The following is a 13,967-nucleotide window of genomic DNA, read 5'->3' as shown; positions in this document are numbered from 1 at the left end:
CCATCCAAGGGCGGCGGATAGGGGGCTGATAGCCAAGTGAAAAAAGAAGAATATTGTTTTTTGTAGCAGTACTACAAGTCCCAGCAAGCCTCCCCCGCAAGCTGGTACTTGGAGAACCACAAGTACCAGCATGCGGTGGAAAAACGGGCCCGCTGGTACCTGTAGTACTACTACAAAAAAATACCCAAATAAAAACAGAACTCACACACCTTGAAAGTAAAACTTTATTACATACATGCACACCTACATACATACATACTTACCTATGTTCACACGAGGGTCGGTCCACTTCTCCATGTAGAATCCACGGGGTACCTGTGAAAAAAATTATACTCACATAATCCAGTGTAGCTTGTGTCCTCTTTATAATCCACGTACTTTGCAAAAAAACAAACCAGAAACCCGACCACGCACTGAAAGGGGTCCCATGTTTACACATGGGACCCCTTTCCCCGACTGCCGGGACCCTCCCTGACTCTTGTCAAAGAGGGTCCCTTCAGCCGCTGACCGCAAAGTTCCCACCATTGGATACAATGCCGTGTGCAGCCTGACTGACAGCTCAGGAGCGCACAGCCAATCAGGAGAGTGCCACGACGTGGCGCTCCCTGATTGGCTGAAGGGACCCTCTTTGACAGGAGTCAGGGGGGGTCCCGGCAGTCGGGGAAAGGGGTCCCATGTGTAAACATGGGACCCCTTTCAATGCGTGGTTCGGGTTTCCGGTTTTTTTTTTGCAAAGTACGTGGATTATAAAGAGGACACAAGCTACACTGGATTATGTGAGTATAATTTTTTTCACAGGTACCCTGTGGATTCTACATGGAGAAGTGGACCGACCCTCGTGTGAACATAGGTAAGTATGTAGGTGTGCATGTATGTAATAAAGTTTTACTTTCAAGGTGTGTGAGTTCTGTTTTTATTTGGGTAATTTTTTTGTAGTAGTACTACAGGTACCAGCAGGCCCGTTTTTCCACCGCATGCTGGTACTTGTGGTTCTCCAAGTACCAGCTTGCGGGGGAGGCTTGCTGGGACTTGTAGTACTGCTACAAAAAACAATATTCTTCTTTTTTCACTTGGCTATCAGCCCCCCATCCGCCGCCCTTGGATGGGGGGGACAGCCTCGGGCTTCACCCCTGGCCCTTGGGTGTCTGGAGGGGGGGGGAGCACTTTATTTAAGGGGTCCCCACTCTTCCAGGGTACCCCGGCCAGGGGTGACTAGTTAGTGATTTAATGCCAGGGCCACAGGGACCAAGATAAAAGTGTCCCCCGGCTGTGGCATTATCTCTCTGACTAGTGGAGCCCGGTGCTGGTTCAAAAGATACGGGGGACCCCTACGTTTTTTTGTCCCCTGTATTTTTTGCACCAGGACCGGACGCAGAGCCCGGTGCTGGTTGTTTAAATATGGGGGAACCCCAGTCATTTTTTTCCCCATATTTTTTCAACCAGGACCGGCTCAAAGAGCCCGAGGCTGGTTTTGCTTAGGAGGGGGGACCCCACGCAATTTTTTTCTGGATTTTTAACACTTTATTTTTTTTTTAAAGGTGCACAATGAAGCCCTGCACGGATCTCACAGATCCGGCCGAGATTCATTGTGTTAATGTCGGCAGTGTTTTACTATTCACTCCCGTAAAACACTGGGCGAAAATACGAATGACATCGACATTGGAAAACTCGAAAATGCAGAATACGACAGCATAGTAAATGAGGCGTAAAAAATTAAAAAAGTTGTAATTTCACACACTCGATGTCATTCATGTTTGAACTTTAACCTCATTCAGAAAAATACGAATTTTAGTAAATATACCCCCATGGTATTCCGATGATAGATAGTGTCTAGTTAGACAGTCAATAGATAGACACCATACTGTATGTTAGACAGATATTAGGTCGACAAAGTAAAAAGGTCAACAGAGTCAAAAGATCGACATGAAAATAGTAGACTAAAAAAGGTAGACCGTTTTTTTGTAAATTTTACATGTTTTGGGACTTTTTCATACCTTCTCTATCCATGTCGGCATAGAGCTAACTGTCTAACATGTGGTGTATATCTATTGACTGTCTAACTAGACACTGGGGTATATTTACTAACATTCGTAATTTTCGGAAAAAGGTCAAAGTTCAATCACGAATGACATCGAAAGTGTAAAACTGCAACTTTTGAATTTATTACGCCTAATTTACTAAGCTGTCGTATTCGGATTTTTCATTTGTTCCGATGTCGATGTCATTCGTGTTTTTTTCCCGTTTTTTACGGCAGTGATTAGCAAAACACTGCCGACTTTATCACAATGAATCTCGGCCGGATCTGTGTGATCCGTGCTGGGGTTCATTTTTTTTTTTTTTTTAAATACTGTAAAACGGAGAAAAAAAATGCGTGGGGTCCCCCCTCCTAAGCATAACCAGCCTCGGGCTCTTTGAGCCGATCCTGGTTGCCGAAATATGGGGAAAAAAATGACAGGGGTTCCCCCATATTTAAGCAACCAGCATCGGGCTCTGCGCCTGGTCCTGGTTCCAAAAATACGGGGGACAAAAAGAGTAGGGGTCCCCCGTATTTCTAAAACCAGCACCGGGCTCCACTAGCTGGACAGATAATGCCACAGCCGGGGGTCACTTTTATATAGTGCCCTGCGGCCGTGGCATCAAAAATCCAACTAGTCACCCCTGGCCGGGGTACCCTGGGGGAGTGGGGACCCCTTCAATCAAGGGGTCCCCCCCCCCAGCCACCCAAGGGCCAGGGGTGAAGCCCGAGGCTGTCCCCCCCATCCAATTGGCTGCGGATGGGGGGCTGATAGCCTTTTGTGAAAATGAAAAGATATTGTTTTTAGTAGCAGTACTACAAGGCCCAGCAAGCCTCCCCCGCATGCTGGTACTTGGAGAACCACAAGTACCAGCATGCGGCGGAAAAACGGGCCCGCTGGTACCTGTAGTACTACTACTAAAAAATTACCCAAAAAAAGACAAGACACACACACCTTGAAAGTAAAGTTTTATTACATGCATCCACACAAACATACATACATACTTACCTTATGTTCACACGAGGGTCGGTCCTCTTCTCCAGTAGAATCCATGGGGTACCTGTTGAATAAATTCTACTCACCAGATCCAGGGTCCCAGGCTCCTCGTAGCATCCATTTGTAATCCACGTACTTGATTAAAAAAAAAAAAACGGAGAGCCGAGCCACGCACTGAAAGGGGACCCATGTTTTCACATGGGCCCCCTTTCCCCGAATGCCAGAAACCCACTCTGACTGATGTCTAAGTGGGTTTCTTCAGCCAATCAGGGAGCGCCACGTTGTAGCACCCTCCTGATCGGCTGTGTGCTCCTGTACTGTCTGACAGGCGGCACACGGCAGTGTTACAATGTAGCGCCTATGCGCTCCATTGTAACCAATGGTGGGAACTTTGTAGTCAGCGGTTGACCGAAAGTGACCTCACCGCTGACCACAAAGTTCCCACCATTGGTTACAATGGAGCGCATAGGCGCTACATTGTACCACTGCCGTGTGCCGCCTGTCAGACAGTACTGGAGCACACAGCCGATCAGGAGGGTGCTACAACGTGGCGCTCCCTGATTGGCTGAAGAAACCCACTTAGACATCAGTCAGAGTGGGTTTCTGGCTTTCGGGGAAAGGGGGCCCATGTGAAAACATGGGTCCCCTTTCAGTGCGTGGCTCGGCTCTCCGTTTTTTTTTTTTTAAATCAAGTACGTGGATTACAAATGGATGCTACGAGGAGCCTGGGACCCTGGAGCTGGTGAGTAGAATTTATTCAACAGGTACCCCTTGGATTCTACTGGAGAAGAGGACCGATCCTCGTGTGAACATAAGGTAAGTATGTATGTATGTTTGTGTGGATGTATGTAATAAATCTTTACTTTCAAGGTGTGTGTGTCTTGTCTTTTTTTGGGTATTTTTTTAGTAGTAGTACTACAGGTACCAGCGGGCCCGTTTTTCCGCCGCATGCTGGTACTTGTGGTTCTCCAAGTACCAGCATGCGGGGGAGGCTTGCTGGGCCTTGTAGTACTGCTACTAAAAACAATATCTTTTCATTTTCACAAAAGGCTATCAGCCCCCCATCCGCAGCCAATTGGATGGGGGGGACAGCCTCGGGCTTCACCCCTGGCCCTTGGGTGGCTGGGGGGGGGGACCCCTTGATTGAAGGGGTCCCCACTCCCCCAGGGTACCCCGGCCAGGGGTGACTAGTTGGATTTTTGATGCCACGGCCACAGGGCACTATATAAAAGTGACCCCCGGCTGTGGCATTATCTGTCCAGCTAGTGGAGCCCGGTGCTGGTTTTAGAAATACGGGGGACCCCTACTCTTTTTGTCCCCCGTATTTTTGGAACCAGGACCAGGCGCAGAGCCCGATGCTGGTTGCTTAAATATGGGGGAACCCCTGTCATTTTTCCCCCCATATTTCTGCAACCAGGATCGGCTCAAAGAGCCCGAGGCTGGTTATGCTTAGGAGGGGGGACCCCACGCAATTTTTTTTAAGAAAATAACCACTTTCCCACCCCTTCCCACTGATATACATGCATGGATCTCATGGATCCCTGCATGCCTACAATCACGGATTAAAAAAGCAGGTCTGTTTTTTTTTAGCACTTTTTTACGAGTTGTAATTTTTCACGGCAGTGTTTTTTTTTTTTTTGCTTTGCACTTCTTAGTAAATTACCGAGATTCATACTTAAACAGCCGCGTTTTGACCGATGGTGTATTCATTCGTATTTTTTTTGTTGGACTTCCAAAAATTTACGAATGCCCTCATCACTGCCGTGATTATTGCTTAGTAAATTACCGAGATGACACTTTGATGAAAAAACGGCATCTCGGTCAAAATCGGGACCTTAGTAAATATACCCCACTGTCGGGTAAATTTACTAAGATGGGAGTTCTATTTAAGATGGGATGTTGCCCATAGCAACCAATCAGATTCCATCCAGGTATTATCATCTAGAAGGTGCTAGACAAATGAGAAGTAGAATCTGATTGGTTGCTATGGGTAACATCATAAATAGAACTCCCATCTTAGTAAATTGACCCCTGTCTATCTATTATACCACACCCATTTATCACTCTGCTGATCCAAGTGCAGGACCTCACTGTACACTTCACACTCAGGGTACTGGTGCGCCGATGTTTTGCTACTGTGCATGCGCAAATATTTTTGGAAAACCATACTGCGCACGCATGAACTGCGATTGTGCAATCATATGAGTAGACTGTTATGAAGAACTTGCGAATCTGGGAAAAGACTGGGGGGGGGGGGACCAACAGGTTGTGGACGTGTTATGGGGGTGTCATGGGCGTGCTTGTGCCCGCAGTTGCGTTCTCCTTCACAGTGACCATATTTAGTGAAAGTTACACATTTGAATATATATGCAACCCAGGACTTACTCGCGCGGTCCGTGCTGCGTCGATGGTGGACTGCACAGTGCTCAGATAAGTAAAATGGGTGTTTAAACTAGCGTTTATATATTTCCTCAATTCCCAGCATCAGCCTCCCCACAGCCATGCACCGAGGTCAGACCGACCTCAGCTCCGCCGTCAGCACCCGGGATCCCCTTTCTTTCCTAAGTGTGCAAACAAACCCTGTTTGGTGCCTCATTTTATGCCACCTGAGCACATCTTCCTGGCAACACTGCATTGCTCCTCCTCACAGCTATGGCGGTGGTGTTTCACCCCATGGCTAGTCTGACCACACAGAGAGTGCGGCTGACCAAGCAGCACAGCATTTAGGCTCTCTGCTCTGCTGCCCTCCCTCCATGCTACCCGCGGACGGTATACAGGGCATGCCGTGAGGCCAGGCAATCCGACTCGAGGCATACCCCTCATTAGCTGTGGACATGCCGCCTTGTCATGCACACTTGCACACATTGGGTTGCCAAGTCTGCATCACGGCCCCAGTTCGTCCCTGTTCCACCCCATCAGAACAATGCATCCTCCAACAAAAGTGCACACCTATGCTATGCACCGCCACCTTTGGTGGGCCCATTTTCTTTTGTCTCCTGCGGTCCCCATGTTAAATAACACCAAGGAGGCCAGGGAGCTACATACACATTTATTAGCACCGGTCCTGTAAAACACTTTCACTTTACCATGCCGCAACTGCATGGCTTAGTTCAGAGCTGCGGGTCATCAATGTTAACACATTTACACTTCACCTATGCCTGGCTCACTAGGGACTAACACTTTTCCTACTATGGCCTCTACCCTATGCCATTTGGTGCCAAAATATTGTATCAGCATAGAGAACGCTGTGTGTTACTAAATATATAATATATATAGGGGGATGCGTTCAGCATCCAGGCTGTCGAGATGCTGCCGGTCATGTGACCGATGCCGGAATCCCGACACCGCTCAGGATATCCCAAGATTTGCCTGTCCAAGTGCACGGGACTACAAGGGCAAGATACATGCACCTCTGAATACAGACGATGTGCTGTCCAGCAATTCCACACAGAGATGCACCTTTACTTTGTTACAACTGTAAATCAGGTCAAATATATATACAGACATACACTATACAATTATCTGGCAGACTATCTGCCAGATCTAACTGGTTGGAATCAGAATCTGGTAATGAATGAGAGCAAATGACAATCGACCATTTGTTCCCTTCCCAAACACTAGAAAATAGTGATGTGCACCGGAAATTTTTCGGGTTTTGTGTTTTGGTTTTGGATTCGGTTCCGCGACCGTGTTTTGGATTCGGACGCGTTTTGGCAAAACCTCCTTGAAAATTTTTTGTCGGATTCGAGTGTGTTTTGGATTCGGGTGTTTTTTTACAAAAAACCCTCAAAAACAGCTTATATCATAGAATTGGGGGTCATTTTGATCCCATAGTATTATTACTATTATTAACCTCAATAACCATAATTTCCACTCATTTCCAGTCCTCACAATATTATTTTTAGTCCTAAAATTTGAACCGAGGTCGCTGGATGGCTAAGCTAAGTGACCCAAGTGGCCGACACAAACACCTGGCCCATCTAGGAGTGGCACTGCAGTGTCAGACAGGATGGCAGATTTAAAAAATAGTCCCCAAACAGCACATCATGCAAAGAAAAAAAGAGGTGCACCGAGGTCGCTGGATGGCTAAGCTAAGCGACCCAAGTGGCCGGCGCAAACACCTGGCCCATCTAGGAGTGGCACTGCAGTGTCAGACAGGATGGCAGATTTAAAAAATAGTCCCCAAACAGCACATGATGCAAAGAAAAAAAGAGGTGCACCAAGGTCGCTGGATGGCTAAGCTAAGCGACACAAGTGGCCGACACAAACACCTGGCCCATCTAGGAGTGGCACTGCAGTGTCAGACAGGATGGCAGATTTAAAAAATAGTCCCCAAACAGCACATGATGTAAAGAAAAAAAGAGGTGCACCAAGGTCGCTGGATGGCTAAGCTAAGCGACCCAAGTGGCCGACACAAACACCTGGCCCATCTAGGAGTGGCACTGCAGTGTCAGACAGGATGGCAGATTTAAAAAATAGTCCCCAAACAGCACATGATGCAAAGAAAAAAAGAGGTGCAATGAGGTAGCTGTGTGACTAAGCTAAGCGACCCAAGTGGCCGGCGCAAACACCTGGCCCATCTAGGAGTGGCACTGCAGTGTCAGACAGGGTGGCACTTCAAAAAATTAGCCCCAAACATCACATGATGCAAAGATAAATAAAAAAAAAAAGAGGTGCAAGATGGAATTGTCCTTGGGCCCTCCCACCCACCCTTATGTTGTATAAACAGGACATGCACACTTTACCAAACCCATCATTTCAGCGACAGGGTCTGCCACACGGGATCCGGTCTGAAGATCGACAGTGTCTAGGTCGACAATGTTTAGGTCGACCACTATAGGTCGACAGTCACTAGGTCGATATGGATGGAAGGTCGACAGGGTTTCTAGGTCGACATTTGCTAGGTCGACAGGTCTAAAGGTCGACATGAGTTTTTCACATTTTTTTTCTTTTTTTAAATTTTTTCATACTTAACGATCCACGTGGACTATGATTGGAACGGTAAAGTGTGCCGAGCGAAGCGGTAGCGGAGCGAAGGCACCATGCCCGAAGCATGGCGAGCGAAGCGAGCCATGCGAGGGGACGCGGTGCACTAATTTGGGATCCCGGTCACTCTGCGAAGAAAACGACACCAAGGGGGGGAAATCCTCATGTCGACCTTTAGACCTGTCGACCTAGCACATGTCGACCTAGAAACCCTGTCGACCTTCCATCCATGTCGACCTAGTGACTGTCGACCTATAGTGGTCGACCTAAACATTGTCGACCTAGACACTGTCGATTTGATGAACCACACCCCTGCCACACGACTGTGGCTGAAATGACTGGTTGGTTTGGGCCCCCACCAAAAAAGAAGCAATCAATCTCTCCTTGCACAAACTGGCTCTACAGAGGCAAGATGTCCACCTCCTCCTCATCGTCCGATTCCTCACCCCTTTCACTGTGTACATCCCCCTCCTCACAGATTATTAATTCGTCCCCACTGGAATCCACCATCTCAGGTCCCTGTGTACTTTCTGGAGGCAATTGCTGGTGAATGTCTCCACGGAGGAATTGATTATAATTCATTTTGATGAACATCATCTTCTCCACATTTTCTGGAAGTAACCTCGTACGCCGATTGCTGACAAGGTGAGCGGCTGCACTAAACACTCTTTCGGAGTACACACTGGAGGGGGAGCAATTTAGGTAAAATAAAGCCAGTTTGTGCAAAGGCCTCCAAATTGCCTCTTTTTCCTGCCAGTATACGTACGGACTGTCTGACGTGCCTACTTGGATGCGGTCACTCATATAATCCTCCACCATTCTTTCAATGGTGACAGAATCATATGCAGTGACAGTAGACGACATGTCAGTAATCGTTGGCAGGTCCTTCAGTCCGGACCAGATGTCAGCACTCGCTCCAGACTGCCCTGCATCACCGCCAGCGGGTGGGCTCGGAATTATTAGCCTTTTCCTCGCAGCCCCAGTTGCGGGAGAATGTGAAGGAGGAGCTGTTGACGGGTCACGTTCCGCTTGACTTGACAATTTTCTCACCAGCAGGTCTTTGAACCTTTGCAGACTTGTGTCTGCCGGAAAGAGAGATCCAACGTAGGCTTTAAATCTAGGATCGAGCACGGTGGCCAAAATGTAGTGCTCTGATTTCAGCAGATTGACACCCGTGAATCCTGGTTAAGCAAATTAAGGGCTCCATCCTCAAGTCCCACATGCCTAGCGGAATCGCTCAGTTTTAGCTCCTCCTTCAATCGCTCCAGCTTCTTCTGCAAAAGCCTGATGAGGGGAATGACCTGACTCAGGCTGGCAGTGTCTGAACTGACTTCACGTGTGACAAGTTCAAAGGGTTGCAGAACCTTGCACAACGTTGAAATCATTCTCCACTGAGCTTGAGTCAGTTGTATTCCCCCTCCTTTGCCTATATCGTAGGTAGCTGTATAGGCTTGAATGGCATTTGCTGCTCCTCCATCCTCTCAAGCATATAGAGGGTTGAATTCCACCTCGTTACCACCTCTTGCTTCAGATGATGGCAGGGCAGTTTCAGGAGTGTTTGCTGGTGCTCCAGTCTTCGGCACGCGGTGGCTGAATGCCGAAGGGGCCCGCAATTCTTCGGGCCACCAACAGCAACTCTTGCACGGCCCTGTCGTTTTTTTAAAAATTCTGCATCACCAAATTCAATGTATGTGCAAAACATGGGACGTGCTGGAATTTGCCCACATGTAATGCACGCACAATATTGGTGGCGTTGTCCGATGTCACAAATCCCCAGGAGAGTCCAATTGGGGTAAGCAATTCTGCGATGATGTTCCTCAGTTTCCGTAAGAGGTTGTCAGCTGTGTGCCTCTTCTGAAAAGCGGTGATACAAAGCGTAGCCTGCCTAGGAACGAGTTGGCGTTTGCAAGATGCTGCTACTGGTGCCGCCGCTGCTGTTCTTGCTGCGGGAGGCAATACATCTACCCAGTGGGCTGTCACAGTCATATAGTCCTGAGTCTGCCCTGCTCCACTTGTCCACATCTCCGTGATTAGGTGGACATTGGGTACAACTGCATTTTTTAGGACACTGGTGAGTCTTTTTCTGACGTCTGTTTACATTCTCGGTATCGCCTGCCTAGAGAAGTGGAACCTAGATGGTATTTGGTACCGGGGACACAGTACCTCAAGCAATACTCTAGTTCCCTGTGAATTAACGGTGGATACCGGACACACGTTTAACACCGCCCAGGCTGCCAAGGCCTGAGTTATCCGCTTTGCAGCAGGATGACTGCTGTGATATTTCATCTTCCTCGCATAGGACTGTTGGACAGTCAATTGCTTACTGGAAGTAGTACAAGTGGTCTTCCGACTTCCCCTCTGGGATGACGATCGACTCCCAGCTGCAACAACAGCAGCGCCAGCAGCAGTAGGCGTTACACTCAAGGATGCATCGGAGGAATCCCAGGCAGGAGAGGACTCGTCAGACTTGCCAGTGACATGGCCTGCAGGACTATTGGCTTTCCTGTCTAAGGAGGAAATTGACACTGAGGGAGTTGGTGGTGTGGTTTTCAGGAGCTTGGTTACAAGAGGAAGGGATTTAGTTGTCAGTGTACTGCTTCCGCTGTCACCCAAAGTTTTTGATCTTGTCAATGACTTCTGATGAATGCGCTCCAGGTGACGAATAAGGGAGGATATTCCTAGGTGGTTAACGTCCTTACCCCTACTTATTACAGCTTTACAAAGGCAACACACGGCTTGACACCTGTTGTCCGCATTTCTGTTAAAATAATTCCACACCGAAGAGGTGATTTTTTTTGTAATTTGACCAGGCATGTCAATGGCCATATTCGTCCCACGGACAACAGGTGTCTCCCCGGGTGCCTGACTTAAACAAACACCTCACCATCAGAATCCTCCTTGTCAATTTCCTCCTCAGCGCCAGCAACACCCATATCCTCATCCTGGTGTACTTCAACAGTGACATTTTCAATTTGACTATCAGGAACTGGACTGCGGGTGCTCCTTCCAGCACTTGCAGGGGGCGTGCAAATGGTGGAAGGCGCCACCTCTACCCGTCCAGTGTTGGGAAGGTCAGGCATTGCAACCGACACAATTGTACTCTCCTTGGGGATTTGTGATTTAGAAGAACGCACAGTTCTTTGCTGTGCTTTTGCCAGCTTAAGTCTTTTCATTTTTCTAGCTAGAGGATGAGTGCTTCCATCCTCATGTGAATCTGAACCACTAGCCATGAACATTGGCCAGGGCCTCAGTCAGAGCCGGCCCTGGGCATAGGCAAACTAGGCAACTGCCTAGGGCATTTGGCATGCCTAGGGGCACCAGCAGCTTCTGCTGATTAAAATGATATGCGGCATGCCTATATTCTGTGTGTAGCATTTCATATGCAGATACAGTCACAGTCGCACACAGAATATAGGCATGCTGCATATCATTTTATTCAGCAGAAGCTGCTTGTGCATCCTAGCCATACAGAAATGCAAAGAAGATGCATTTTCATTAAAAAAAAAAAAGGTGCCCGACGTTAGGAGAGCTGCCAGCTAACTCACACAAGGCATCTCCTGCTGCATGGTGTATTGAGGCAAGATGTATGAGGACACATCTGTATCCTAGCAGAGGCAGAGGACACAGTGTTAGCGGCCATGTAAGTGCTGTGTGCAGGTAGGTTGATTGTGCAATAGTGTTCGGCATAAGAGGCATTATGTGTGTCATGTGTATAAATGCATTAATAATGTGCAGCAAATGTGTAAGGGACATGGGGGGTCATTCCGAGTTCATCGCAGCCAGCAACTTTTTGCTGCTGCTGCGATCAACTAATCCCAGCCTAGGGGGGGTGTATTTTAGCATAGCAGGGCTGCGATCGCTTGTGCAGCCCTGCTATGCTTAAAAAGTCTCCTGCAAAACAAGACCAGCCCTGCAGCTACTTACCCAGTGCGATGGATCCAGCGATGAAGGTCCCGGTCCTGATGTCAGACATCCGCCCTCCGTTCACCTGGACACGTCTGCGTTCTTCTTACCACTCCCCGAAAACGGCCTCCAATGGTGAGTATCCGCCCCGGAACGCCTCTCTGCTGTCAATCTTCTTCCGTCCAGCGCTGCATCTTTATTTTTTTGCTGGACGCTCCGTTGCCTGGCGCCGTCCGTCGACGGGCAACGACACGCGTGCACAATGTGCATGCCACGCATGCGCAGTTCTGACCCGTTCGCACCGCAGCGAAGAATCGCTGCGTGCGAATGGGTCGGAATGACCCCCATTATGTGTATAAGGGCATTAATAAAGGTTGGCAGAATGTGTAAGGCTCATTATGTTTATAAGGACATTAATAATGTGTGTCATATGTGTGAGGGGGCATTACTGTGTGGTATTATGTGTATAAATGCATTACTAATGTGTGGCATTATGTGTATAAAGTGCTCTACTGTGTGGCATAATGTATAGAAAAGGCACTACTGTGTGGTCTAATGTGAATAAAGAGCAATACGGAGTGGTGTAATGTGAATAAGGAGCAATTCAGTGTGGTGTAATGTGAATAAAGGGCACTACTGTGAGTAACGTATATAAGGTAAAGTGGTACTACTGTGTGATGTAACATGAATTATGGACACTATTGCATAATAAAATGTGAATAAAGTTGCAGTACTGTGTGGTGTAATTGGAATTGGGGTTACTATTGTGTGCCCATGCCCCTTGCCAGCAAAAACACACCCCTCCTTGGGCTGCGCGCATAATGTGCACACTGTTCCTATTTTAAATATAGGGGGTAGGAACACAAAAATGAGGACTGCTATGGGTGAGGGGTGATGGTGCTGGGAAAGGGGTGCAGGGGCAGAGGCAGAACTAGCGGCGGTGCTAGGGGGCACCAGACAAAATCTTGCCTAAGGCATCATATTGGTTAGGGCCGGCTCTGGCCTCAGCCGTTCCTTGCCACTCCGTGTCGTAAATGGCATATTGGCAAGTTTACGCTTCTCATCAGACGCTTTTAATTTTGATTTCTCTTACGTCCTAGAGGATGCTGGGGACTCCGTAAGGACCATGGGTGTAGAGACGGGCTCCGCAGGAGACATGGGCACTCTAAAGACTTTAGAATAGAATGGGTGTGCACTGGCTCCTCCCTCTATGCCCCTCCTCCAGACCTCAGTTAGATCCTGTGCCCAGAGGCGACTGGATGCACTGCAGGGGAGCTCTCCTGAGTTTCTCTGAAAAAGACTTTTGTTAGGTTTTTTATTTTCAGGGAGCACTGCTGGCAACAGGCTCCCTGCATCGTGGGACTGAAGGGAGAGAAGCAGACCTACTTAACTGATAGGCTCTGCTCCTTAGGCTACTGGACACCATTAGCTCCAGAGGGAGTCGGAACGCAGGTCTCACCTTCGCCGTTCGTCCCGGAGCCGCGCCACCGTCCTACTCACACAGCCGGAAGATAGAAGCCGGATGAGTTTGAGACGAAAGAAGACTTCAAAGGCGGCAGAAGACTTCATGATCTTCACTGAGGTAACGCGTAGCGGTAACGCTGCGTGCCATTGCTCCCACACAGATCACACACAACAGGCACTGTACTGGTGCAGGGCGCGGGGGGGGGGGCGCCCTGGGCAGCATTATTAACCTCAAGGGACACTGGCATATACAATAGATACTACAAAGGCAGTATATTAATAAACCCCCGCCAGTATAAATAATTTGAGCGCGACCGAAGCCCGCCGGTGAGGGGGCGGGGCTTGATCCTTCCAGCACTAACCAGCGCCATTTTCTCCACAGCACACTGCAGAAGCTGGCTCCCCGGACTCTCCCCTGCTGAACGCGGTTACAGAGGGCATAAAAGAGGGGGGGGGCACATGTAATTGGCGCAGTGAAGTGTATTTATATATATATTACTATAAAAGCGCTGTACTACTGGGATTTTATTCCAGTCCGGTGGCACTGGGTGTGTGCTGGCATACTCTCTTTCTGTCTCTCCAAAGGGCCTTATTGGGGGAACT

Source organism: Pseudophryne corroboree, chromosome 4 (genome assembly GCF_028390025.1).
Source record: "Pseudophryne corroboree isolate aPseCor3 chromosome 4, aPseCor3.hap2, whole genome shotgun sequence".
In the NCBI taxonomy this organism is placed as follows: Eukaryota; Metazoa; Chordata; class Amphibia; order Anura; family Myobatrachidae; genus Pseudophryne; species Pseudophryne corroboree.
The sequence above is the reverse complement of the archived record's forward strand: the minus strand, read 5'-3'. Positions refer to the sequence as shown.